Raw genomic sequence first — 26,138 nt, forward strand, 5'->3', positions numbered from 1 at the left:
GCCTTTTCACAGATTATATTTCACAATAGTTTCTAACCCCATCTACCTACAAAAAAAGTAGCAGGCAGTGCTCTTTTAGGAGACTAACCATCTAAGATAAAAAGCGTTCTGATTATATTATATTTTATCTCCAAGCAATGCCACAAATCTGGAGTTCAAACTGTTTGAGATATCCTTTGTCTTCCAAGCAGAGAAAGGACTGCATTTTCCCACTGTTACTGATGTTACAAGATTAATTTTATAAGGGTTTGTGTCTGGAACTTTCTGCTCAGTTATTTGATTTGTAACTGCACAATATAATCCCCCTTCTACTTGAGCTAATATAAATTTCCCAGCCAAAATCAAGATTTAAACTTGCATTAAAGAGTAAGACCCACTAATGTATTAAACCTCCTAGCAACCCAGTAGTACAACTAATTAATATTATCACCAAACTTGTCATATCTAATACTTTCTTCAGAAAAATCAACCCAATCAGTTTTGCTACCTGCTCCTTTCAGACATTTTCAGTGCAGTGCCTCTGCAGAGCTGCTCTTGGTGTGCACAAAGACATCCACTGACCTGCTACATGACACGTGGGGACCTGAAGAAGTGCTGATGTGTCCTTATGATGAAAAGAGACCTTTTAAAAGTCACAGTCCCCAGCTACAAAATCACTTGTCAAGTTACAGATACTCTCAATTACATAAATCAACCATGTGGCAAAAAGAATAGCTATAGACATGGAAGAACAGGGACTGTGTCCAGAAAAGGGAAACAGGGCTGGTGAAGGGTCTAGAGTACAAGACTCATGAGGATTGGCTGTGGAAACTGGGAGTGTTTAGCCTGGTGAAAAGGAAGCTCAGAGAGGACCTTCCCTAAAAAAAAGCTGTGCTGAGTTGAGGGTCAGTCTCTTCTCTCTTAGGTTACGAGCAACAAGACAAGAGGAAATGGCCTTAGGTTGTGCCAGAGAAGGTTTAGCTTGGATATTACAAAAAATTCTCCACCAAAAGGGTTATCAAGTGATGGAACAGGCTGCACAGGGATGTGGAAGAGTCACCAAGCCTGGAGGTATTTCAAAGTTGTCCAGATGTGGTTCCCAGGGACATGGTTTATTGGTGGGCTTAGCAGTGCTGGGTTAACTGTTGGACTCTCTTAAAAGATTTTTTTCCAATCCAAATGTTTCTATGATTCTGTGATCCAAGCACAGCTCAGCACCTCTGTTTAAGTATTGTGATGCACAGTAAACATAGATGACCATCCTGTGAATACAAAGAATGAAATCCTCAATCACTGACACCCAATCGTTGGGCTAAGCATTAAACTCTGTCTCCTAATGTACACATAATGTACATTAAAGGGGAAAATAAATTGTGAGATGGCATATAAAATGTTCCTTGACTCAGAGCTAGATGGAGATTAGATTATTTAATAAGAAATTTACTGTGCTTCTGTAAAACTGCTTGTTAGGTCACATATTACAAACTTGGAAAAGCTGCTAGGGAAAAAAAATTCAAGAAATCAATTTCTAGTCCCTGTGGTGATGTATTCTAAGTGTGAATTGTGTTATGCCTGGGGAGCACAGATTTCAACCTTAAATAGAAAAATTCTGGCTTGTCTTAGCTTTTTGAAATATCTTTTTAGTTCCGATTTTCTTATGGGGATATGTCTTACTGTGAGAATGCCATGCTCCCATTCGTATTACCAAATACGAAATGCGTCTCACAGAAAATTATTTTTATTAGCTGTTCCAGAAGCAGATCCAAGTTCAAAAAGTTTGAAGAAATGGAAAAACTCCCTTAAGTTTTCCCTCAACAACTCACTCCAAGCTGGAAAAATGAGGATGGTGAAGGGATGAGAGGGGAAGCCTTAAAAGGAGGGGCTGAGGTCACTTTTCTGTTCAGTCAGAAGAGGAGGAGACTGAGGGGAGACCTCATTGTGATCTTTAACATCCTCATAAGAGGAAGAAGAGAGGCAGACACTGATCTCTTCACTCTGTGACTAAAGACAGGGTCCAAGAGAATGGCATGAAGCTGTGTCAGGGGAGGTTTAGGTTGGGTATAGGGAAAAGGTTCTTCCCCCCCAGATGGTGGGTGGGCACTGGAATAGCTCCCCAGGACCATGTCCCAGACCTGACAGAGCTCAGGAAGCATTTGAGCAAAGGTCTCAGGAACATGGTGTGGCTCTTGGTGTGTCCTGTCTAGGGCCAGAAGTTGGATTTTGATGACCTTGAGGGGTCCTTTACAACTCAGCTTATCCTATGAATCTGTGGCAAAAATTAGCAAGATTTATAAAAAATCTTTTTTTTTTACTCCAACTCATGAAAATCCAAAGGCAATACTTTAATTGTTCAGTAATTTGAGATAGAATAACAAAATCATTGAATCATTTGGGTTGAAAAAAGATGTCTAAGGTCATCAAGTCCATTAACCCAGCACTGCCAAGTCCACAAGAACTGTTCTACCTTACATTTGGAAATCAATGAAAGAAGGATTTAGGATTAGATGAGAGACATCTGCTATCAGCTTCTCTCCAAGTACTATACAATATTAAGAAAGAGCAAGCAAGAAGGGAAACCTGTGCTGTTGTATTTCTGCATCCAAGTGTCACACATTATCGATTTACTTCCTTGAGGACCAGTCGGAAAACAAACCAAGACAAGCATGAATAAGCAAAGTCTATTTATAAATATATTTATATATAGCTTAGGCCCAAAGTTTGTAGGTATAGACCAATATTCCACCTAAATATTAAGTAGCTGTGCTGACAACATGTTGGAGGATGACAGATGACATTGGCAGCTGCTGTAACAGGGAAGGACTTTTGCCAGAGCTGTCATTGTAGCTCAGAGCTGACAGCCAGCTCCAAGCGAGCCAGTCTGCCCTCGCCACCCCGGTGTAAGAGATACTGGAGGAAAGGTTTGACAAGCCCACGCTTCTCCACACAGGAAACACAAACAAATATTGTGTCAGGGAATACACAGCAGCTATAATTCATCCCACAGTTAAAGCAATTTTAAGTAAGGGCAACTACAGTTAGCACATCACATTTATAGCAGGTCAATCAGAGACTTTTAAAAACCTCAACCAAACCACTACAACCAGAAGCAAAACCCTCTCAATATTTCATCTTGTATGAGTAGTTAGAACTCCCTGAGTCATCTCCTTAAACAAAACCAAGAAATGCATGTAATAAAAAACAGAATATGATAAGATTTGAGATTTTCGGATTGAGGGATGTCATTATGGTGAGATGAACAAGGGAGAAGTAGGCTGATGATAAGCTCTCACAAACTCTTGTCTTCCTGCTTCCAGTTTCCGAACCTGGCAAACTGGCAGAATAGCTGAGAAAAACCCCTTCAGTTGTTACCAGCTGGCAAAAACAGTTTAGACAGGTTGAGATACAACAAAAATTATTAGATTCCATTTCAGCAAGGTGACAATTAAAACATTGTGAAATGACCTTAAAAAGAAAAAAACCAGTTAAATAATAATAAAAATTTAATAAATTATTAATAACAATTAAAAACATTTAATAATTAAAAGCAGATTAAAATCTTTACAGCTTTCAGAGATGTTTTTATTTTCAGATTTTTGCTCATGATATGCTACTCTTACAATTTTTTGTGGCTTTGTGTAGAATTTTGAGCTTTGAAAACAACTCTGTTTAGTGACAGCTGTTATTTCTTTATTCTCATTTAACTTAAGGATCTATCAGAGGAATAAACTTCTCCTTTTTAATGAGATTTAGAATAAAAATCATAAAATCTTTCAAGAAATAAAATATTTTATATTTAGAGTGTAAGATTACCAATAATGTTAATCTTGTCTAAAACAGCCTTACATCTCTGAGATCTTGAACCAACCTGCTACCAAAACCACAAACGTCTGGGTGACCTGTAACACTGAGATCACTAATTAGCTGCAATCCTCCTGAAGACCAGACAGAAGTAAAGATAATGAGAAGGTCAAGGACAGTGGCTGAAGAATTGGTATAACTGTCTTGACTCCACAAAGACAGGGCCATTAGAGACTTTGAGGATGATATGCTCCTCAAATAAATATTCCAGAGTCACTGAGAAGGAACAAGATTCCTGTCATTCTGACTGTTTTTCCATTCCCAGAGTATTAGAATAGTGACTTGCAGAAAAGATGTAAAGCTTTTGCAGCTTAGTGCTGCAAAATCAAAGTCAACATTTATGCAAGTTCCTTGGTTTTAAATGCATAGGACATGTGCTTAGGTTCAGTATGGTAAAGTTCTCATTAATGAACACTCATTAATGAACATATTAAAGAAAAAAACAGTTTGACTTTTCCAAGGTACAAAAATTATGTAAAAAACCCTAGATTTTATTTCTAATTTTTAGAGGTCCCCAGTGTCTCTACACATTGCATTTATATCCTCTCCCATGCCCCACAGAACGACTTGTAACATGGAGTTTATACAGTTACCTCAATCAGAAAGGAACTCCAACGATGACTAAAAAGAACATACTGTGACTCCAAAGTGTTCTGATAAAAAGAAAACAAAAGAAATGCAAAATACTCCACAAAAAGGTAAGTAATCCTTTCTGATGTGTGCAATAATCCCAGTACATGGTAACATCTCGCCCTACTTAATACATTAGCAATACTTTAACATTAGGAACATATTTAGGCAAACAGTTAATTGAGATTATAACCACATTTCCAAGTTATTCCCAAATCCTCATCCTCATAGGGTTCTCATTATATGCAGCCAAGTTCACTATCTTTTCAGAGGTACCTTCTCTGAGGACTGTTATCAAATATTCATCACAAAGAGACTTAACCCTGCTCATCTAGGAACACCAGCTTAGTTCGTGTTGGATCATAACAAAGCACAGCTCCCAAGTAAACCTCGTATGGATTATTGATGAGAACTGGAAAAAAGAGCACTATCACCACTTGTGCAGCAGAGACAATGAGAAGAGCAGCAACCATTACATCCAAGAGAAACTGGGATTTATCATGGCACCAACTGTAAAGTGCAGGCTAAAATAGATATCACACAGGCCAGAGCCTGTGCTACATCTGCAACAAAACGTGCAAAATATGGTTTGTTGTAGCTGAAAGAGCCTGACAGCTGAAAATGAATCTCCATACCTGGCAAAACTTTTCATACACAAGACTGCTGGAGCCTCTTCTTACAGTCAGGTTCCATGGTTTCAAACAAACAAAATTTTTATAAAAGCAAACAAAAAGCTCAAACCAAGAAAAACAAAGCAAAAGAAGAAAATAAACAACCATAAAACAAGCAATATTGCAGTTATGCTCAGTCACAAATCCTTATCTTAAAAAGTCTATCATTATTGAAAATGGCAACTATTTTTAAAGAGTGGAAATGTTTTAGTGCATATCAGTTGAAACTAAGAAGTTGAAATCAGTTGAAAAACTAGATTGATGTTTTTTTCCCCTGAAAAATGCTGGGGTGTCTTTTTGCTGTTTGTTTTCTGTTATTGTTTCTGTTTCTTAAAACTGTTTATTCTTTTTTCTTCTCATTATTGATTTAATCAAAATTTATTTCAAGCTTATTTTTTTTATTTTCTTTTCTTTTTTTTTTTTATTTTTTTTACTGAACCTTCACAAAACAAAAAGAAGCAAGAAATCTTATGGTTATGAGAACTTTATGGGATCTAAGGTTGAAGTCACTGCTGTGAATCACACCAAACATTGAAAATGTGGCCCTTGCACTAACTCCTGTGACAGACCCAGGCTGTGTTATGCAATCCCATACTATAAAATTATGACAGGGTTGTTTTTTTGGTTTTTTTTGGTTTTTTTTTAAATATAGAAAAAAACCCCAAATACTCCTCAAAACACTGCCATTAATCTAGGACCAGATAGTTCTTAGATAAATTCCTCAACCTCTAGGCAAATTCACGCTGTATCTACAAAACATTCAAATTATTTTTCGCAAGAGCTTACTCCAGCAAATTTTCACATGCTATAAAATAAATCTCTTCAAAATGGAAAAAAAAATAAGTTCTTAGCATTACTGAGTAAGAGGGCAGAGATATATGTAAATCAGTCAGTAGAATAATCATGTCATAGACAATATACTAAACAAGCATATAATTTCCTTGACGATAGTTTGATGGTTACCTATTACTTTTTATAGAATGTTAAATGCAATGTCCTCCAATTAAACTATTTACAAATATCTGTGAAGCTAATTATCTTTTGCTCATTAATCTGGCTTCTCTGCATGTTTATTTGTTTTCAGAGACAGTTATCCACATTAGAACAGCCAAGCACCCAAGATCAGCATGGCATAGTGTTTTTCAGATTTTACCAGGCTTATGGGTATTTCCTGATGCCATATGACAGATCTGTAGCACTTTATGCTCTGATATACTAGGAGGATCCAGCTAAAAGCTTTGCAAACAATGTTGATTTTGAAGGTCAAAGAAATCATAAAGATACTCACAATTTTATTAACTTTTAAAAATATTCTGATTGCTCTTTAGCTTTGACTTCAGTGTTTGGATTAAATTTTATTTAGTACTCATATTTTTAAAATACTTTGCTGAACTGGAAATCATTCAAAGCTTTTGTGTGTGTGTGTGTGTGTGAGAGAGAGAGAAAAATAGAGGTGAGATCATTCTTAGGATTTAACATTGTTTTCCTCCTAAACATCAGGAAAACTTCATATTTTGCACAGAAAAAGAAGAAAACATGATGAAAACAGGAAAAGCAGCTTCACTGACTTCTAAAGTGTAGGTGATCATGGTCACATGAGATAACATCAGTTGAGTTGTGACAGAAAATCTTTAAATGTCTAAGAGGTAGGAAATGAATTAATTTTTGTTTACCTCTGAGACTTTTGGCACAGGTACATGTAACCAAATCTCTCATTTGAAACCAGCATTTCATTTGCAATCTTGATGAATTAAAAGAGTCTATGCAATTGAGCAGTACATTTTGTATTAATTTAAAATTATTATTTAAAAATATCCTCCTCAAACTCAGGCTATTACATGTTTCACCTGAAATATCTTTGTAAAAATAAAAAAAAAAACAAACCTGTACAATGTTAATAACATTAAAGATTATCTCCTTCCACATCTTTCCAGAGACCACTGATATTCACCTGGAAACATAAAATGTTTTAAACCCAAATCTATGTTAATATTGACCCAAAATTAAAGATCAATGGTGATAAACAGTGGCATAGGAGTCACAACACATAAAATCCAGATCTGTTTGGGTGGGACAGCACTTTTCACATATTCAATTTATATGATTATGATTAGGGTCTGTAGGCTATATACAAACTAAAATGTCACAGCTATCTCCTTTTATAGAGTCTTCTTTGTGCACAGTTTTATGGATGGAAATATTTTTGAGCACACCTTTGGTTTGTTCTACAAGGTACATGAACAAGTTTTTTTAAATAGCACAAATATCTCACGTAAACTGGGACACTTTTCAGATGAGTTTCTTAAAGCACACTGTGAATTTGGTATTAAACAATTCCATATGTTTGCCTCCAATTTGTGGCTAATTACAGCTAGTTTTTTTAGCACCTTCTCCTCTGCCATGAACCTTTCAGAAAATGACTGAAGAAAAAATCATGGAGTTCAGGAACCTGCAATTGTTAAATATGCAGGTCTTATGAACCACAAGGAAATCTCAGGGAGTATTTTAGCATCTTTGTCTCTTTTGTTCTCACAAGCAGCAATGCCAATATGAGATCATCAGATGCAACACAATAATTCTATCACCACCTTACAGACTACTGTGTATATCCAATTACATGGACTCTTCTGTAACAAACAGAAAAATACTATTTTTAATGAAGTGTATTTTCAAAAAGTTTTATTAATGAATTATACAATTAACATTACTATTAATTTTAAAAGTATGTAATTTGATTTTGTATTTCTTTTCAATGGATTCCACAAATATTTTGGGTTTTGGTTTTGTGCTTCTCAGATAAACTTTTTTAATTTATATTGTCTCTATAAGGTATAGATATATTGACAAATACTCTAATAACATAACAATTTGAAAATACCCTGTATCAAGCCATCATCAAAGGCTAGGAAATGTTCTATTGCTACTCACATATCACAAAACTGATAAAGTCAATTAATGTTTAACTTTATTTGTGGTAATCATTAGGAACAGAATGTCCCTCTGGTGATGAATGTTTTTATAGTACAAAAAATCTATTTTGCTCGTGGGCAAAGTTCAAAATTCTGATGGTTTGAAAAAAAATAAGCAGAAGCGATAAACACTACTGTGTTCCAATTTCAATTCTTCCAAAAAAGATATCTTTAAAATACTATGAAACCATAATACATCATGTTTTGGAAAATTATACTTTACAATACACAACAAGGCAAAACTGTGAAATATCCTTGCAACATGAGAATTGTATGTTTCAACAGGATCATTTCCTTCCCTGGCAGAATTATGGAGCACACAGCAGGAGCCAAATGCAGCATTATCTGTGATCATTGTAATGGGACATGCTGATAGAAGTTGCAATTGTTCCTTCTACTCCATCTCTCTTCCACCCTTGTTAAAAAGTGTGACAAATGAGAAGCTCAGGCTTTCTGATGAAGAGGTAATGATGGCTATGTGCAGATGAAAATTTATTATCCTGCCTTTGGTTTTCCCTTAAACGGACAACTTTAATATATTCTTCCTCTTGAGCATCCCACTGCCACCTAATCTGTAGTCTTAACAGTCTAAACAAGCAACTACTTTATTAATATTAAAAAAAAATTCAATATTTATAACACACAGCAAGACTAAGGGGAAGTGAAATAATGGGCAGCTCAGAATTCAGATGCTAAATCTAAGGGACTGAGAAAATACATTACAAATGGGTACAGATGGATGTCAAAAAAAAGCAGGAGAGAGGCAGAAGAAATGTCTATTGACTATGCTACAGAGCATCCTGCTTTCCAGATATGCTCATGTCTGCTCTGGCTTTTGGTGAGAAGTGTATTTCAATTGTATTTTTATTATACATACTTATATTTTAATTTTGTATTAAGACCTTGGCATGCAAGAATTTGTTACACTTTGCAGGTCACTAGTCTGGAATTACACTTTCCTATTCAGTATTCTAATGCTCCATAGAGATCTGGGAGTCAAAGTAGATCTAAACCCGATGCCAGTTTTCTTTACATAAACACAAACAAGCAATTATATACACTGTCACCTAATCACCCTGGAGTGTCTTACACTAATAAAATAAACTGATTTTTCAAGTTTCACAGTAGAAGTCCAGATTTCTAAGGTCACCCCAAAAACACTGAACAAGTCTCACAGGACATGATAAGTATTTTGACCTGAAAGTGGATGGCTGAATTCCATTCACCAGATATATGATGGAAACTATTCACAATAACACGAACTCAGCAGGATTCCTATATTGCACAGTGAAAATACTGAGGCTGCTTTACTCACTGTGTACATGAAGTTCAATCTCTTTCATCCAGGACTCAGCTCATTCTGACCTTAAGTCCAGATGTTACATCCTGTGTGTCAGGCAGTGGGATATGGCTTAAAGTCCCTCGGTCTGGTGCCAGCTCCTACAACCAAAGGCTGGACCCCAAGTTTCCAAACCCACAGTTCCTCCTCTTCCTTTTACCTTCCCAAAGGACACAGCAGCCTCCCATCTGAGGAGTTATGACAACTGAGTCAGTTGTCTCCTCATCCTTTTTACTCTATGGAGAAAGTGAACAACAGGATAAGCTAGGTAGCCCTACTTCACAGCTGCTTGGAAATAAATTCCTTAGGATATATATTCCCTGATTATATTAAATTTTGTCTTAACCTTGCAAAGAAAGTCTTTGGTTCCTCTCTTAACTTTCCACGTCACTTTGAAGATCCTCTTCAACTCTTTGAGCTGGATCCCGCCATAAGGGAAGCCACTGTTTCCATCTCTTCATTAATTTGTAATAATGTTATTTACTTAATGCACAAAAAAAGTTGCTGCCCTGGTTTTTTTGTTTGTTTGGTTTTGGTTTTTTAATTTTTTTTAAAGCCACAGGTACATTCCCAACAAAGAAAATACTTTCATCCTTCTTGTTTGGGTTTTTTTGTTATCTTTGAGGAGGATGCAAACATATTCCTTTTTCAAATAAATCAATTAATTCTTCTGCTATAAAAAATGGGTACCATTCTCTCCGGTCTTGATGTGCAGCTCATTTGTTCAACACCTAGCACAACTCTGGAACTGGATTTCTTTCTATTTTGTGATTTTAATACTGCAGTAAAAGGAAACTAATTGTGTTCAGTTTAGTGTAATTGCCAGTTTTTAGCACAAAACCAATCATTGCAAGAACAAAATGAGAAATGCATTGAATATGCAACAAATGAAAACTGCATTACATCTTCAGATAGTATCTGCAGGTACACAGCCAAACCACTGTGACCAAACATGCTATTTTATTAAGACAACTTTTATTTGTATAATTTTATTACTTTACAGTTTTCATATACCACTTAAGCAACTCTAATTGCAGCCTGTTACTGAACCTCTTGCTCTTAGATCAGAGAGAACAAGTAGATACTGACAGAAGTTCCTCTGCTCAAAGCTGTTCTGCTTCAGAGGACATGTATCCACATTTGGGGGATCCTGAACTTGAGTAAGTAGGATCAATATTTCAGTCAGTATCAGTTATGCCTACAGAGATTCTGAACCAAAGCTTCCTCACATCCTTGCAGTCAGACACTCAGGAAAGGAGCTTATTCTGCTGTGCAGGCATGCCTCTTGTCTCACAGATTTTTTTTTTCTTTTTTCCTTTTTTTGTCCTTCAGCTGTTTTGCCAAAGACAATCATCACCAAATCTGCTTGTGCATTGTTACTTACTATTATCTCCTTCCTTGCCGAAATGCTATGCAAAGTGCTAATTATGTATCAGTTTCTTCTGTTCTCATGTAGGAAGTATAACACTTGCAATGCCTTGATGACTGTTCTAAGCTAATTTTGGAGGTGCATATAGTAATTATTTTTGTACAAAATTATGTCAGCTATATAAAAAATTAACCCGAGGAGAAAGTGGATAGCTCAGACATGGTAATAAGCTACAGAACTTCACATACCTAATTAACTGGTTTAAATCTAGTGCAACTAGATTAAAGCTAACACCCATGTGAGGACTATTACAACCATAATGTTACTTACCCCATCATCCAAGTATTTCTATTCAGTCTTGTCCCAGATGCCCATATCCACGGCCAGCTTCCATCCTGCACTAGTTATTTCACTCCATTGTGGGCAGTGCTCAGGTCACCTTTTGGAAGGCTGACAGAGACTTGTCAGGTGGATATTTTTTGCTTGTCCTGCAATAGTTTAGAGAGTGGTAGCAGGCGGCGGCAAAGTCTACACATTGAGTAGACCAATTTCCCAATGTAGAAGGTGTTTCTACAGATAACCAGAGTTTAGCATTTTTCATCCCAAGGCTCACAGAAAACCTGCTTCCCCTTTGCCACCACATGTTAAAATGTCAGACATGACCTGACAAGAAGAGCAAGTTGCCCACAATAAATTAGGAAGTACTGCTGCCAGTGGGAGAGTAATGACTAGGAAACATTGCCACAGCAGGGTAACATGTTGCAGTAGGGTTAGAGTAAAATATTCTGCAACAACCCATGAGTCCTTTCCTTTTTCCTAGCAGTTAAGAGACAAATGACCAATATTTGACTCTAGAGCAACAGTTTCTGAAGAAGTGAAATGTTTATCGATCTTGGCTAGAGCTTAAAATAAGAAAGGAACAAGCATTTGAGAGTTGCAATGCTGGATAATTGCTTGATAAATTATGCTAATAAAAATAATCTATCCTCTAGCTCTTGCTTTCTTTCACTGCCCATTCACAAAATGGACTAAGCTGTACTGGTACGATGAAGAAGGAATTTTTTCACTAGAGCTATTTTTATCATAGCTTTGGTGTAAACAAACATCTTCAGCTTCAAAACTACCATTTTGCCTTCTTTCACAAACAGTAGATCAAGTGGAATTGCTTTTAACAATGCTTATTTGTATTGCAAAATGAGGCTTTTATTATTTCCAGTAAAATAAACTGAATCAGCTATTCTGAATTTTTTCTGTAGCACATTTATTTTTTTCTAAAGAGAGGGATATTCAAACCTCATTTTAGAAAACTCAGCCATGTACTGTAAACCCAAAGTTGTTTGAGAGAAAAGTTAAAGGCCATTTCTCAGTAATTGTTTAGGGAAGGATCAGAATCATATTAAAAAGCCTAGTGTGTTGATTTCCTGAAAATGTTGTTTTCAGCTACAAACATCATTTTGAATGAACAGCCTTGTCATTGGCACAGAAGATAATTATCCCAGTCCCACCCAAAGAACTGAGCTTGAGCCAGCAGGGACAGCTGAGCTCAAAATTAAACAAATGCCGTGTTGAAACTGAAGATATTGTACCGTGTTTCCAGTAAGATCTTATTGAATTTTTAGCCACTTTTAAACATTCTAAAGGGTGTCACATGCCACAGACCTACAAGCAGTGTGTAGGAAGGGCAAAACTAAACACTTAGCCAGTTAAGAGTATGAACAACACTTTTACACAAGTCTCATTCATAGGGGCCAATTGAATGTACTACCTATATTCAATGTCCTCCATGCAATCAGAGCATGTCAAGCCTGCAAATTATCTAGATGATGGCTTATTAAGAAAGCTGATGGTCAAGAGCAAAAAGTGAATGACAGTAAAAATACAGTACCAAACAAAATTAAAAGCATAAGAAATAATGTGTTATTATGTAACTTGCTTCTTATGGAAAACTTTGTCCTGGCCTCGTGCAATGTCAGAACTGGGTGGGTAGAGAACCAGAATAAACCAATATGTCCAACCCTAATTACTGCTTAGACTAATCCCAGTTTTTTAGTTTTGTTTTTTTAGCTAACTCACTGTCAAGATAACATCCTTTATTAAGGAATCATTTAAAAGGGAGTCATTGTGAGGTTTAATTTAGAAAGTCATCAAAAGTCAAGCCTGAACATGAAAACTAGATTCACAAATCCAACACTTAGCATTTGCAGAGAAAACATAATTTCTTTTCCATTAAAGTTAATTATTTGTATGCAAAAAGTCTTTTCAAAGCTCAAAGGATGTATTAAACCCAGTAATCAACATGTCCTTGAAATTTATCTTTTAGACAGTCAACTGCAGACAAACAACATATGCTTTATGTCATGCAGATTTAAAGAGAGTTTCTAAAGTCCCAACACACTGAAGATACTGGAAGATACACACATTGTATTCACTGAATTGTACCTTGCACTTACTCAACTCCACATATCCTGGAAGATAACATGTAATTTAAAGTATACTGTTGGCCAGTCAGCATGGTGAAAAAGAATGTTTAATATTCAGGTTATCTGACAAAATCACGGAGGCAGCAAGAGTGGTATCTGCAGTAGATATGAAAGATCATCTGTGCTTTGAATTTGATAAATATTTCATTAAAATATAAGTTAAAATTCAAATTCTGGGCATGTTAAATGATTGCTTTATGGAGGCTCTAGTGAAGAAGTAAAGGAAGAAACTTCCAACCAGGTCCTGACTCATAACAAGCTGTGGCCCAAGAGCTGTGATTAAAGATCTGCCCTGCATAACTCAAGCAGACAAAAACACGCCTAGGTTGGACATCCATAGGGACAAGCAGAATTGCAAAGTCTGCTATTGCTTGGTACTACGAAATGTGAAAAGCAGAATAACAAAGAATAAGGAAATTGTTAAAATCTGATGAAGGACAGACAAAAGTTTTGAGCAGTAGGCTCAAAATTGTTTAAAACCATATTAGAGGCATAAATCATAGGTACACCGATTCTAAAAGACATTATGAGGTTGAGAAAATCTAGTTAAATATCAAAGTAGAAGAAGGCAATAAAAATCATAAGTCTGCTTTCAAATAGTGAAGATGTGTGCAAATGAGGAAGATAGAAAGGTTCTTAATCTTTAGCAGCTTTTAGCAGGCTAAATATGAGCTTGAAAAACAACTTTCAAAGGACTAAAACCATATAATACAGATTAAAATATTTTTAAATTTTCAAACACAAAAGAAGAAAGATGCCTGCAAAAAGAGCACAGAAGAAGCAGAACATTTAAACGTAACAGGAGTATGCAAAGTAGATAATGTTAAATCTATTTTTTTAATCTATGCATCCACTTAGGTAACTATTCTGAAAAACCTTCCTTTGCAAGGTGAATATCAGTGATCCAGGCCAAGCTGAAGTACTGGTAGAAGAATTTATTAAGTTGACAAAATGATTTTTCAGTAACAGATGGCATAGAACTCAAAAGGAAATCAAGGGTTAAACAGCTGATCTCTAGCTCATAATAAAGAATTGGATTAATGAACTTTGGAATAAAATACATAATGAAGGTTCAATACAGCTCTTCTAAAGAGAAATATTTCCTTCCCTATAGGGTCTTCTGAAGAAATGATCAAGCATAGTGATAAATCAGATTTGCATCTCATCCCCTTGGAATGCCAAAAGGTGTCTCACAGGTTCAAAACAGAACATTTCTAGGCATAGGATGATAGCAAATGTCCTCACACAGTTGAAAAACAAACTTAAAGTGACTAGATTTTACATTGCCAGAAGTGTCTAGGGGGGCATTGTGAGTTATATTCATAAATTGATACAGAAACCTGGATGAACAATGAAGGATGTAGTGTGTTGATGAAGTAGCAAAAACAATGACTACTTTCAACAAACAGAGAAACTTAGGAGATTCTGCTTTGGGATAATAAAATTCATCACATATAAATACAAAAGCTATCGGTGTATGGGGAAAAAAATTTCAACTCTACAAATACGTTTTAAAGCTCTGCTCAATCAGGTACATCAGAAAAATGACCAATGGAAATTAAAAAAAAAAAAAAAAAGTAGTTTGTGACTAATTAGGAAAAAAAAGGAAAATAAGTCAGATTTCATTATGGCTATGTAGAAAAATGAAAAACATGCTGCACCTTCCTGTTAAATGCTCTAAGTTCTCACATCAAAAAGGGCACACTGAAAATGAGACGTTTTACAGGAGAATGGCAGTGATCATCAAGGTAAGAAATGTTTCTGTACAAGAAGTGACAAAACAGACTAGGCCCCTTCTGCCTGAAAAAGACATGGCAGGGTGAGGGTACATGGCACAAATGCACATAGCCTTGAGCAGAACATGCACAGCAAGTAATGACCTTGCTCTCAACTCAGGAAGAGCTGCAATGCATAAAAACTGGTGTGAAGCTACAGGAAAAGTAAAATACTTTGAAAGTGATAAAATGCAAAGTGTTACTACAATCTAGGAAAGTCTCTGACCAGAGGCCATGGGATTTTGTGGCAGCATTCCAGGGAATGCCACTACACTTTTGCCATATTCTGGAGATCCTCTGCTGGCCTTTGTCAGACATAAGATTGTCAGGCATGGTCTGAATTGATTTGGTCTCTCTCATGTCACTCATGTAATACTGAGACCATTCACTACTTCCAAACTGAATGCAATATTTTACTGTAGCCTCCATGAGAGTGGATTTTCTTCTTTGTACATTTAATGTATTCAGGAAAAAGACAGCACTAGATATATTTGACTGAATACATAAGAAATGGCTGGAACAATATTTCATGTCAGATTGCATAATAAGCAAAATATATTTACTACAAATCTCTTTATTTTCTTTCTAATCATTCAGGTATTGCCGAATCACCTCAAAAGAACTTATAGCATCAGGCAGATTTCCAGCTGTGTTTTATCTGAAACCAGGAAATAATGTGCAAGCTTGCTCATGGAATAATGAACAAGCAATTAACAGAATCAAGACAGTTTCCAAATGGATCCTGTCTCTCTTCACGTATCAGTGGTGCACTTAAAATCTGTAGCTATTTTTATCTATCCTACAGTTTCTCTAGGACTGATTTTTAGTTCATTGGTTTAGAATTACTGTGCTTCTGGCAGGGTGAGGTGAGCTCCCAAAACTATGGGAGCTGATAAAATTCACAGTAAATAGGAATGTTCAGGTTATCCACTCTGTAACATTTGCATCACATTGTTTTGTACTTGTGAACAAAAACTCTTAACAGATGTTCTCATATATATGAATGCTTCTGTAGAGGCAGTTAAAACTACTTAGAAAGGCTATCATAATCCACTAGCCATAAGGGAAAATGGAAAATAAAAGTTTTAATAGATGGTACTCTTCAATGTATCAGCTCAAAAAAAAAATTCCTAAGAAGCTTTTATTAGATTTTTTTTAAATAGAAATTATCATGCAATGATGGTAAAAATGAAATTAATTTAAAAGTAATTATTTTAAGTATTATACAAGTATATTTCTACAGCTAGAAATTATATATTACAAATAATGAAGAAAGCACACAACCTTGGGAACTCATCTCTTAGTAACTTAGAAGCTAACTCCATCACCTATGATTTCTCCTCTTCCTCTCAATTGTACAATTCTATCTGTAAATCTCTCAGAATTTAAGAATAGACCAAAAAAAAAAAGTATTTAAAAGAGTTCTATCTTAGAAATATCAAACTCCCTTTTCAGTATGAAATCCTGGAAGGGTAAGGAACAAAATAACTAATTTAACTGATTTAGAGACTGTACCACTTACCTTGGGGTAACTGCTGATTCTGGGTGTTCTCATGGGATTTAGGAGCTGTGCTGGAGGTCTCATGGAAGAGAAAAAAAAAACCACATAGGTTCACTGTATGAAATAATTCTGAAAACATTTTTCTCTGATTTCATCATAGCTTGTTTATATTGCTTTTGCATTTTTTGCTTTCACAATATTTTAGTTGATTTGACCCCTTTGATACCATACCACGTTGCAATAAAAAGAGATGCATTTTTCGGTGAGGAAATGACAAAGCTGTGGCAGCTTCACATAGAGGTTGTTAAAACAGAGTTGATGAAACATTCTGTTTGTTGTTTGGTAGCTTAGCTACTTCATCAAGCATTCTGCTTATTTCCCCTCATTACTGGAATTATGCCTTTCAGCTATGGAGACCAGGAACATTAATATATGATTTAGGCAACAAGAATATTAAAAGTGTGTGTGAATTAAATACTGACTAGGCTAAAAAGAAAATGGGACAAAGTTGAGCATCCTCATTCTATTGGCATATCATACAGATCTTACACACTGTTTTAAGGATACATGTGCAAAACAAAGAACTAGGCCCATTTTTTGGGTTTTTTTTTTTTTTTTTTTTTGTATTAGAAGAAGCTCTACATAGCCTTTCCACCTGGAAAATAAAGAGATAAATGAAAAACCTTCATTTTTCAGTCTCCTGAATGATACAAAGAATAACATTTTATTTTAGAATTCCTTGATCTTTAGTTTCTATCACACACTAGTTTAACCATTATATTTTAGGGCTTTTTCTGACTTGTTGACTGCAGCCTCCTGAACCTAAAGGAAAACAAACCACTCCCCCCACACACACCCCAAAAGCAACAGGCACTCACATTGCAAAGTGTCTGGGAATATCATTCCATGATAAATACGAAGAAGACCATATGTCTGAATAGACAGGCACATAATGAACATTATTAATATAGGATTGAACTGCAAGAACAAGAAAACTTAATGCTACTTAACCCTTTCATCCCAAACAATCTGATAAAACACACAGTGCACTTCTCAAATTGAAGTCAAAGCATTTTTAAAGGCTCTGAATGGATAGTGCTACTTTTTCTGAGCAGTTTTCTTTTTTATTTCTAAAAGATAAAACTGATTTCTATCTCATTGACTTTTTGTATTTTATGTTTAGAAACCAGTCTCAATACCACCAACTAATAATGTCAAAAATTCCTAAGCATTCAAATTTTCAAAGCATGGATTAGTAAAATGAATCAGAATTGCCACCACTGTTCCTGCTAGAGGTAATGCTAAACAAAACTCCCACGATCCTTAATGAGATAAAATTAGGTCAATGCTGAAAGTTTCCATTCCTGTGAAGTGAAAAAGCACAACACCAGCAACATTTTTACTATAAATCCAAAGCTGATAAAAAAATCTGCCATGCTTTTCCTGGTATGTTCAGGCATAGAAAAGAGAACAGGGTTGGGAAAACCATGGGAAAACTCCAGCTTTTCCATAAGCAGCAGGGAAAAATTGTGGAATGATGATGCTCCAAGGAAAGCACAGATCCTCCAATCACTTCAGACCTTGATGACAGAAAAAGATACAAGTCTGGCAAAGTGACAAAATATATGGGACATGTAGATGTTAAGGATTTTTTTCAGCTATTCCATGTGTGTAGTTATGATCAGATATACAGATGGAGAATACAATGCTAAAATGTGATGAGGGAAGATGAGCTTTAATTAGGTTAAAAAATGGAGATGATCTGGCAAGTATGCAATATTATAAGAGCATCAGTTTTATAGTTTAGTGGATTGGTGTTGCACCCAGGAGTCTGTCCTTGCCCTAAATAGCAGGCTCCAACAAATACTTTATATCTATACATATATATCTATATAGATACAGACAGATATATACACACAAACACATATGCTTGTATGCATTAATATGTAAATTATTTCTTTTTTCCTTCTAAATAATAATAGCATTTTCTCCAGCTACTGCTAACTCTGAATTTCTTACAGGCCTCATAATAGAAATTTACCTGAAAAACTGATTTAGAAAATGTAAATTTTAAGCTTTACATCTCTTTAGGAAACATTCATGAACGAAGCTCTGATAGAGATGGACAAAGAGATAGAAAACAGTGTTACAGAAGTCAGACAACCAGGGAGTATCAGAACTGTGAATGACCTTAAAAATAAGGAAAAGTGATCTGAATTGAAATTGCTATGAACTGGAAGCCAAAAGATGGATTTGAGGAATGCAGATAATATTGAAGAGGTAATAAAAGTAAACAAGATTAGTACTGAAAGTTGTAGTACTATGGCTTTGATTGACAGGTAAGGATGGTGCTATTCCATTACTATGAGAAAAAATATAGAATTTGGAAGGGTACAGGAGAAAATTAAATTCTGGATGGATAGACAGACTTTAGGAAACCAGATGCTATGGAGGTTATGGGGCAGGGGGAAAAAAGCCTGAAAGGATGAGGATAAATTTGTTCTGGAAATATAATTTTCAGATTACTACATAGCTTGGGAATGTATCCAGTAATCAGACTTAGTGTTACAAAGACAGATTGCTCAAGTAAGTCTTACTGTGTTGTTGTATCTTCCCTGATTTTCTGGGAAGCAGAAAAAGTCTAAAATTTATCCCAGAATAAATATCCTTCTTTCAAATTGCACCTGGATATCCTAACAAACAAAGCTTATTCACAGGCTTGCTCCCTACCTTCCCGGTGAAAACCTTTTCAATAAATCACCTAAATCCAACTATGTAAGTCTGGTTGCATAAAAAACATTAAGTCTGAGAAAATCAGTTTCTGGGTAGGAAAAAAATGTTTTTATCCCTGCAGAACGACCAACTGTTTGAGTTCTCATTCATCAGCTGGTCAATCAAGCGGCCATACATATTCATTTCAATAAATTAGCTCAATAGCAGCCTGAAAGAAGTCACAAAGTACTTTTCTATCCATCAGGGGATTTGGACACCTGAGAAGGTCAAGGTACAGTGGAAGAATGTAGGGAGTAGAGGAAAAAAGGGGAAAAAAAAGAAAAGAAAAGGAGCTGGAAAAAAAGCACCTATTAGATACAAACCCTTAGAAACAGAGAATCATGAATTGCAATGCTCACAAAACAAATTCCTTTAGAAGATTTTTCCCTTTGAATTGTGTATAAAAGAGAAAACAAAGAAAAATATCTGTTACTCTCTTTATGAGTAGTTTTTCATTCTCTGGTGTTCATGACTTAGATCAATTACAGATACATCAGAGTTCAGGTTTACTCACTCTGCATCCAGCACATTGGTATTGGGCACTTCTACTGCTTAAAGTTTCCCTTTGCCTTCAGTGTTTCATCAACTGTATGAGAGAAGATTCCAGTTTAGATAATTATGGCAGATGTAGACTAAAAATTTCAGGCCCCTCGTGCTCACTCTGAGAACCTGTGTAGGAGGCAGGTCCAGCCCTACCATCCCCATCCCCCAACACCCCATTGCTGTTCTTTTGTCACCTATTAAAGTAGCCTGGTAGTAGTCAAGAGTTCTTATGTAGAAATGAGAACAAATCTCAGAAGTTAAGAAAAGGTGTTATTCTATGAGCTGGGGTGGTACTGCCAAAATACCCAGATGTGCTGATTAAACACTTCTGTAATAGACCTTTGTAAGGTTCAGCAACCCAACTAGTAAAGCAAATTTTGGCAAACATTACATTGTACAGAGACTAAAAGAGCCTCAAGTTCCTGTTTCTGAAAGAGAAACTACAAAATCCATACAGCTTTCCCTAATTGATGTTTAATTTTTAAGAAATATATAAAATACAATCTTTATAACAAATTGAGTTTTAATTTATTTGTAGTATTAATTGATGTTGCCTGGTAACATTTTACATACAAAATATGTACAGTGTCACACTTTTATACGCCCAATCCTCAATACATACATTATTCAGTGACTAGGAGCAAAATCCACTGCAGAGTAATGAATTAGCATTCCAAAGATAAGGAATCCATGCAGTTAAAATGACTGAGCACATAGTTAATGATATTCTCATGATCCAGCTCTGGTATTTGGAGAAACAGGAAAATTCTGTAAGTTTCTTGATGAAGTTTAAGACATTTACAGGTCAATAAATGGTGAGTGCCTTTCCACTTCAGTTAAGCAAACACTTGTTTGTAGCTAGAAACAAAGATTGGCATTGTAGAATCAACTTTGTTTCAGTTCAATAGCTGCATATTTACACTAAAACAAGCATTCTTCATCATCACTGATTTTATCGAGACTTGGCAACAAAATAAGCTCTGATTTATATTTAGATTCTAATGAAGGTAACCAGATATTGTTATTACTGTGGCTGGAATGCACAAAGACCTTCTTTTGTATTCCCAAAGTCCCCTCCAAAACTATGTATTAACATTACACTCAACTTACTGTTTTGGAGGTTTTGGTGGTGAGGAAAGGTGGTAGAAGAAGGGTAGTGATGACAAGGCTGGAATTCTTTTAGCCCTCATGTGCTACACATTTTTGGAAGTGTTATAAGGGGGTGGGATTAGCATTCACACCACTGCAGATTTCAGGAATCAGATAACATCTTTACAGGATTTATGAAGTCTCTTGGGCTTCCCAGCTATCAGGTAAAATTTTTAATGCAGGCAGAGATGCCTGCATTAATCTTAAAAGAAAAAAGTAAATTTATTTCCTATTCTAGGTAAGGGAACTGGCTCAACAATGTTCCTCCATGTTCTACTAATTTAGTTGCTCAATACCTGTTTCACTCTGTGAAGTGGCTGGGAGAAAAAATGTTTCCTCTACACAGTCACTTTTCAAGAATACTTCACGACTTACAATTTTGGTGTTCATCTCTTAGTGGATGAAGCCTACAGTTTCCATCCTAAGCTAACTCTGTAGCCATTCTTAAATCCAGCTAATTCTGAAATACATTCCCAGTCATTAAACTGGTGCTGAGGAAAAAAATCCTGTATAGTCAGATCATATTTTAAACAAAGACTTGAAGGTTTGGATATTGGAAACCTTTTAGTAGCTTCAAAACCACAGAAAAATCAGTTTCCACAGGTTACATCTTCTTGTGTCTGACTTATGAGATGATGATGTGGTGATGCCCAGCCATAAGGCTTCTGGCTGACACCTAGATTTGCAAGGATGTGAGCTAAGATTTACTTAGTTTCAACTGCAGCTGATAATGGTGAAAATGTATATGCTGTCAGCTCTGAGCAAGATATAGTGCCTTGCCATAAAATCTGGTGCCTTGGTGTACATTTGAAGTTATGTGGAGATATCACCAAACTAAACATTAGTGCTCCCTTCCCTTCCCTTCTGTGTTGTTCTCTTCATCCATGTGATGCACCAGTCTCACTTCATTCTGGTGCCTTCTTGTGCTAACAAGAACACTGAGTAAACAGGGGAAAATATTTTAATATCTGAAACCCAGATTCAGAGGCTCAGGGTCTGGTGCAATCAAATCCTTGCCCTGAGAGAATGGCTCACATTTGTCAGAGCTTCACCTTGCCCTGGGGGTGTGCAGGATGACAAAAGAACTTTTTTTGTCTATAAAACAGTTTCATTGTTCTGAAATATTTGTTGTTACATTGTTAAATATTTTATTGTTGTAGAAAAACTGAAGTTATTTTGTTGAAATTTTAATGGATTTTTTTATTTTGCCTGCTCAAGCCAGCAATTCACAGTTATTTAAAACCACCATTTATGACATGAAAACAGCTGTTAAAATTTTTATCCAGAGTGCAGAATTTTGCCACTAACAAAATCAATCTTTTTTCAATTTTTGTTTAGTCTGTGGTGTACTAATATATTCTAGCATTACGAAGAGCAAAGGACCCATTAAGTACTTACTAGGCTTATGTATACAATTACATATATATATTATTAAATACTTAATACTTTGTATTAAATACTTAATTCATTGAATTAGTCCTCAGAGTTATCCAACATTTCAGCTTCAAGATTCCATGAATCTTTTCAACTTCAAGAATCCATGTCGGATTTGTATTCTCCTCTTTGTATGATGCACAAATTTAATGTAAGATTTCTCAGTTACAAACAACAGTCTAAACATGAGTGTTTTGAGGTAAAGAATTTCCATTTTACCCTCTAAGAGAATATAGTTGCAAGGACTCACTGATATTACAGAATGAGAACAAGAGCAGAATTTGTCCTTTTCTCTAACAACTTTTAAAAGCTGAAAATCTTTGTGATTTTAATCAAAGAGTAAAAGTATTAATGAAGGTCTCACCCATTTTATTTTTTAAGGAACTTGGGCTTTAAGTCTTGAGTGTCTGAAACTACAAAAGCGTCATGGAAATTGAACTACTGTGGAAAAAATATGATGAAAAGAGATTTTTTAAGGTTTGTATGTTTTTCTTCCCTTTTTAACCTTTGCCCCAAAACAGTGTCTACAGATTAAGCGCTTTATGAATATTTAACAATTTAATCTTGCCTTATAAGGGGAAAATTAGTGTTAGACTCCAAGGATCAGCTTCCACATTCAATTATATCAGTTTTCCCGAATTTAAGTCAGAGATTGTTCATAACCCACGTAAAACTAAAAATAAGTTAGACTTATACAAAGGGGTTCAAAGAATGTGTATAACACACAGAAGACAGAGGACAGGATTTAGGGAAAATTTTAAAATAATTAATTAAAAAGAATAAAAAGCTAAGTGGACTTGTACATTAAGTGAACAAAACTCTATACTGGGAGATGCAAATGCGAATGCTGATGTTACACCACGACATCCTCCTATCTCTGCACTCAAAACCAGGAATCATCCATAAACACCTACCCATTCCTTTTTTAAAGGATTGCATGATCACAATTATGACAAAATAAAACCACAGTCTTAAATCCACCAGGAAAGGTAAATAATTAATAGTTCCTACAGTGCATGACCAACAGAGCCATTTTGGGAAGGGATGGGAAGTTAAGAAAAAGAGAAATGGAGAAATTATGTTTGCCCAATTCACTAATGTTGTTCCCCAAAGGCACTTTACTACTTTTTAATTGCAATTACAGACACACCTATGAGGCATGTCCTACAGCCATTACTTTCAATGTTTCCAAATTTCCCTTGTCTGTAAATTTCTACTTTTTAGGAAGACAGGATGGCACAGGAGCTTCAAGTTTGGTTGCTCCATAGAGACAAGGGTTTATAGACTTCAAATAAAAACCTTGCTTTAGTTTTAAATAGATGAAAACTGAACAGCTGCCTGTGGGTTTTTGTAAAGAATTCCTATCTATTACAATTTAAAAAGTTTAAAGCCCAAGTGCATCAATACTTATTTTCAATAAAATGACAATAGGCAACTGAAAAGATCTCACAGATGAACACCTACATATTTTTTAACATATTTATATTAAACACATTGTGGTGCAAACCATATCCATACACCAAACAGCAACCTCAGAGGTTTAAAAAAATCCTACAATTCCTATTGCCATAGTCATTAACAAAAAGCCTTGGTGGAATGATTGTGAAAAGAAACATTTATACTAGTAAGAACTGATGTCTCCATTAGTATGTAGAAAAGACAAAAAGGGCAAAATTCCATTTTTTAAGATTCATTTTATTGTATTTTGTACCTGATGTTTCCAATGACAACTAATCACCCTAGCCTATCCTGGATAAACTTCACCTCAAGAAACTGGGCCCTCAGAAAAAAATTACTTGGTTTCTGAAAACAGGCAAGGGTTTTATGTAAAACACAAGCGGTTTGCTGTTAGTAGCAAAATATGTTTGCAAATATTTCTAATAGTTAATTTGTTTCAAAAATACTAGTAATGAGTAACTTGTTTTATGTCTCTTGTTTCAACAATAACCAGTATCACAGATGCAAAAGCTTCTTTTTTCACTCATCCTTTCACTTTCGTGTTCACTACAGTAATGACAGATACACTTAGGGATGATTTGTAATTAAATTAAAATCAGCAATAAAAGGTGTGTAAAATGCATTTACTCCAAAACAATAAACAAGCACATGATTAATTGCTTGCAATATGCCTACCTCTGATGTGTGAAAATAAAGATGATGCAGCACCTGATCACCTTCGAATCAATTCAACATCCACCTGGTAGAAAAGCACATAATTTACTGCAAATTTAGACAGGTTCCATGAAAGAATTTCCAAGACCTCTGGTGGAAAGGGACCATAACAGAAAAAAAATATATCCATTTAGTTCTTCCCCCTCTACTACAATGACTTAGACCAATTTTCACAGAAGGAGAATATCACCCAAATGTCTATAATTCAAATAATGATGAAGAGCAATAAGAAGAATACATAACTACTCATTTTTAGACATTCTGATAACAGAGAAATACAGTCACCATTGGCACAGTATATGTCTTTTGTTGTGATTTGCCATAATTTTCTTTGTATTTACAGAATTATATTCACACAAACCACAAAGAAATAAAATACAGAAGAACTCCTAGGCAGTGGTATCTAATTTTTTTGACATTGTGTTTTGAATCTCTGAACACTCTCTTGAATTGCATTGTAGCACAGTAAGACTTATTAAATATACCATGTATACAATTATGTGCACAATAAAAATAAAAAGAAAAATATGTGGTAATAACAAATACCATTCTTCCTGTATGCAAAATTCTATTACTCTGCTTTTAAGTTTAAAAGTGTAAGAGAGTTCACCCTGCTTAGTTTCTTTGGGTATCTGTAATATTTACAGAGGTAACTTGGATTACTGTTGATTTTCTTTGTTTTACTGGAGAAGCAGTTCCATTTCAGTAGGGAGTGATGATGATACAGATCATCTGAAAGCTTGTTTAGGTTTAATTCTTTATGGCATTCATGTAAAATGCATTGCTGTCAAAGCAATAGCTTACACTGGATTTCAGCAAGGTTGCAAGTCAAAATCTATATTCGATAGATTAGGGAAAATACTTTTCTCCCCCACAAACCTTGTAGATATGTCTGAAAGGCCAGAAACTTGAGATTTTGAGATGTGAACAACTGAATGTGAAGCAATGTAACAGTTTAATTCACAGTAAATTGAATAAACTAGGTTGTCTAGCAGTACTAAAATATTTACACCCCATCCCCACTCTCTCTTTGCACCTCCCACACAGATGTCACCCTTTTGTAACTGGATGTAGAGAGAAAAGAAGAAAAAGGAAGTCAATTTACTAGCTTCTAATTTTGTTTTCTTCTAGTGGTTGTGGGGTATTAAGAGTCTAACAGTGAAAATATAAGTGTGTAAACATTCATATAATAGGATTTCACATTCAAACCTGCATAATGCCGCATGATTCGGGAATTATCTGTATTTGTAGCTTTTCACAAATTCAGGAAAAAAGTACACTTGTATAAACAGACCAAATATTAAAAAACTAACTAACAAGAAAAAAAAAAAAACCCAACCACATTTTGCTAAATATGAAAATACTTAATATATGAAGACTAGCAAAGGTAGCAATCCTTTCATTCCTAAAAAGCTAAGTGAACTGCAGGGGGATAACTTACATTATGACTACAGGAAATTGGTGATGCTAAAATCTGCTTAGCTCCTTGGAGATTGG

General features: G+C 35.3%; 1 long non-coding RNA gene across 5 annotated transcripts in view; it reads right to left on the reverse strand.

Annotated features, from left to right (window-relative positions):
- LOC140682222 (uncharacterized) overlaps nt 1-26,138 on the reverse strand; it is a 64,944-nt gene that overhangs the window by 7,773 nt on the left and 31,033 nt on the right. For 3 of the 5 annotated variants that reach the window (XR_012053563.1, XR_012053562.1, XR_012053561.1), the window contains exons 3-6: nt 24,603-24,666; nt 19,858-19,929; nt 16,593-16,650; nt 10,041-11,303 (exon numbers count right to left, since the gene is read on the reverse strand). This is a non-coding gene — a long non-coding RNA (uncharacterized lncRNA). Of the gene's footprint in view, nt 1-4,430; nt 4,491-10,040; nt 11,304-16,592; nt 16,651-19,857; nt 19,930-24,602; nt 24,667-26,138 lie in introns of those variants that run through there. The other 2 variants (XR_012053565.1, XR_012053564.1) reach the window with 2 other exon arrangements.

Source organism: Taeniopygia guttata, chromosome 1 (assembly GCF_048771995.1).
Source record: "Taeniopygia guttata chromosome 1, bTaeGut7.mat, whole genome shotgun sequence".
Lineage (NCBI taxonomy): Eukaryota > Metazoa > Chordata > Aves > Passeriformes > Estrildidae > Taeniopygia > Taeniopygia guttata.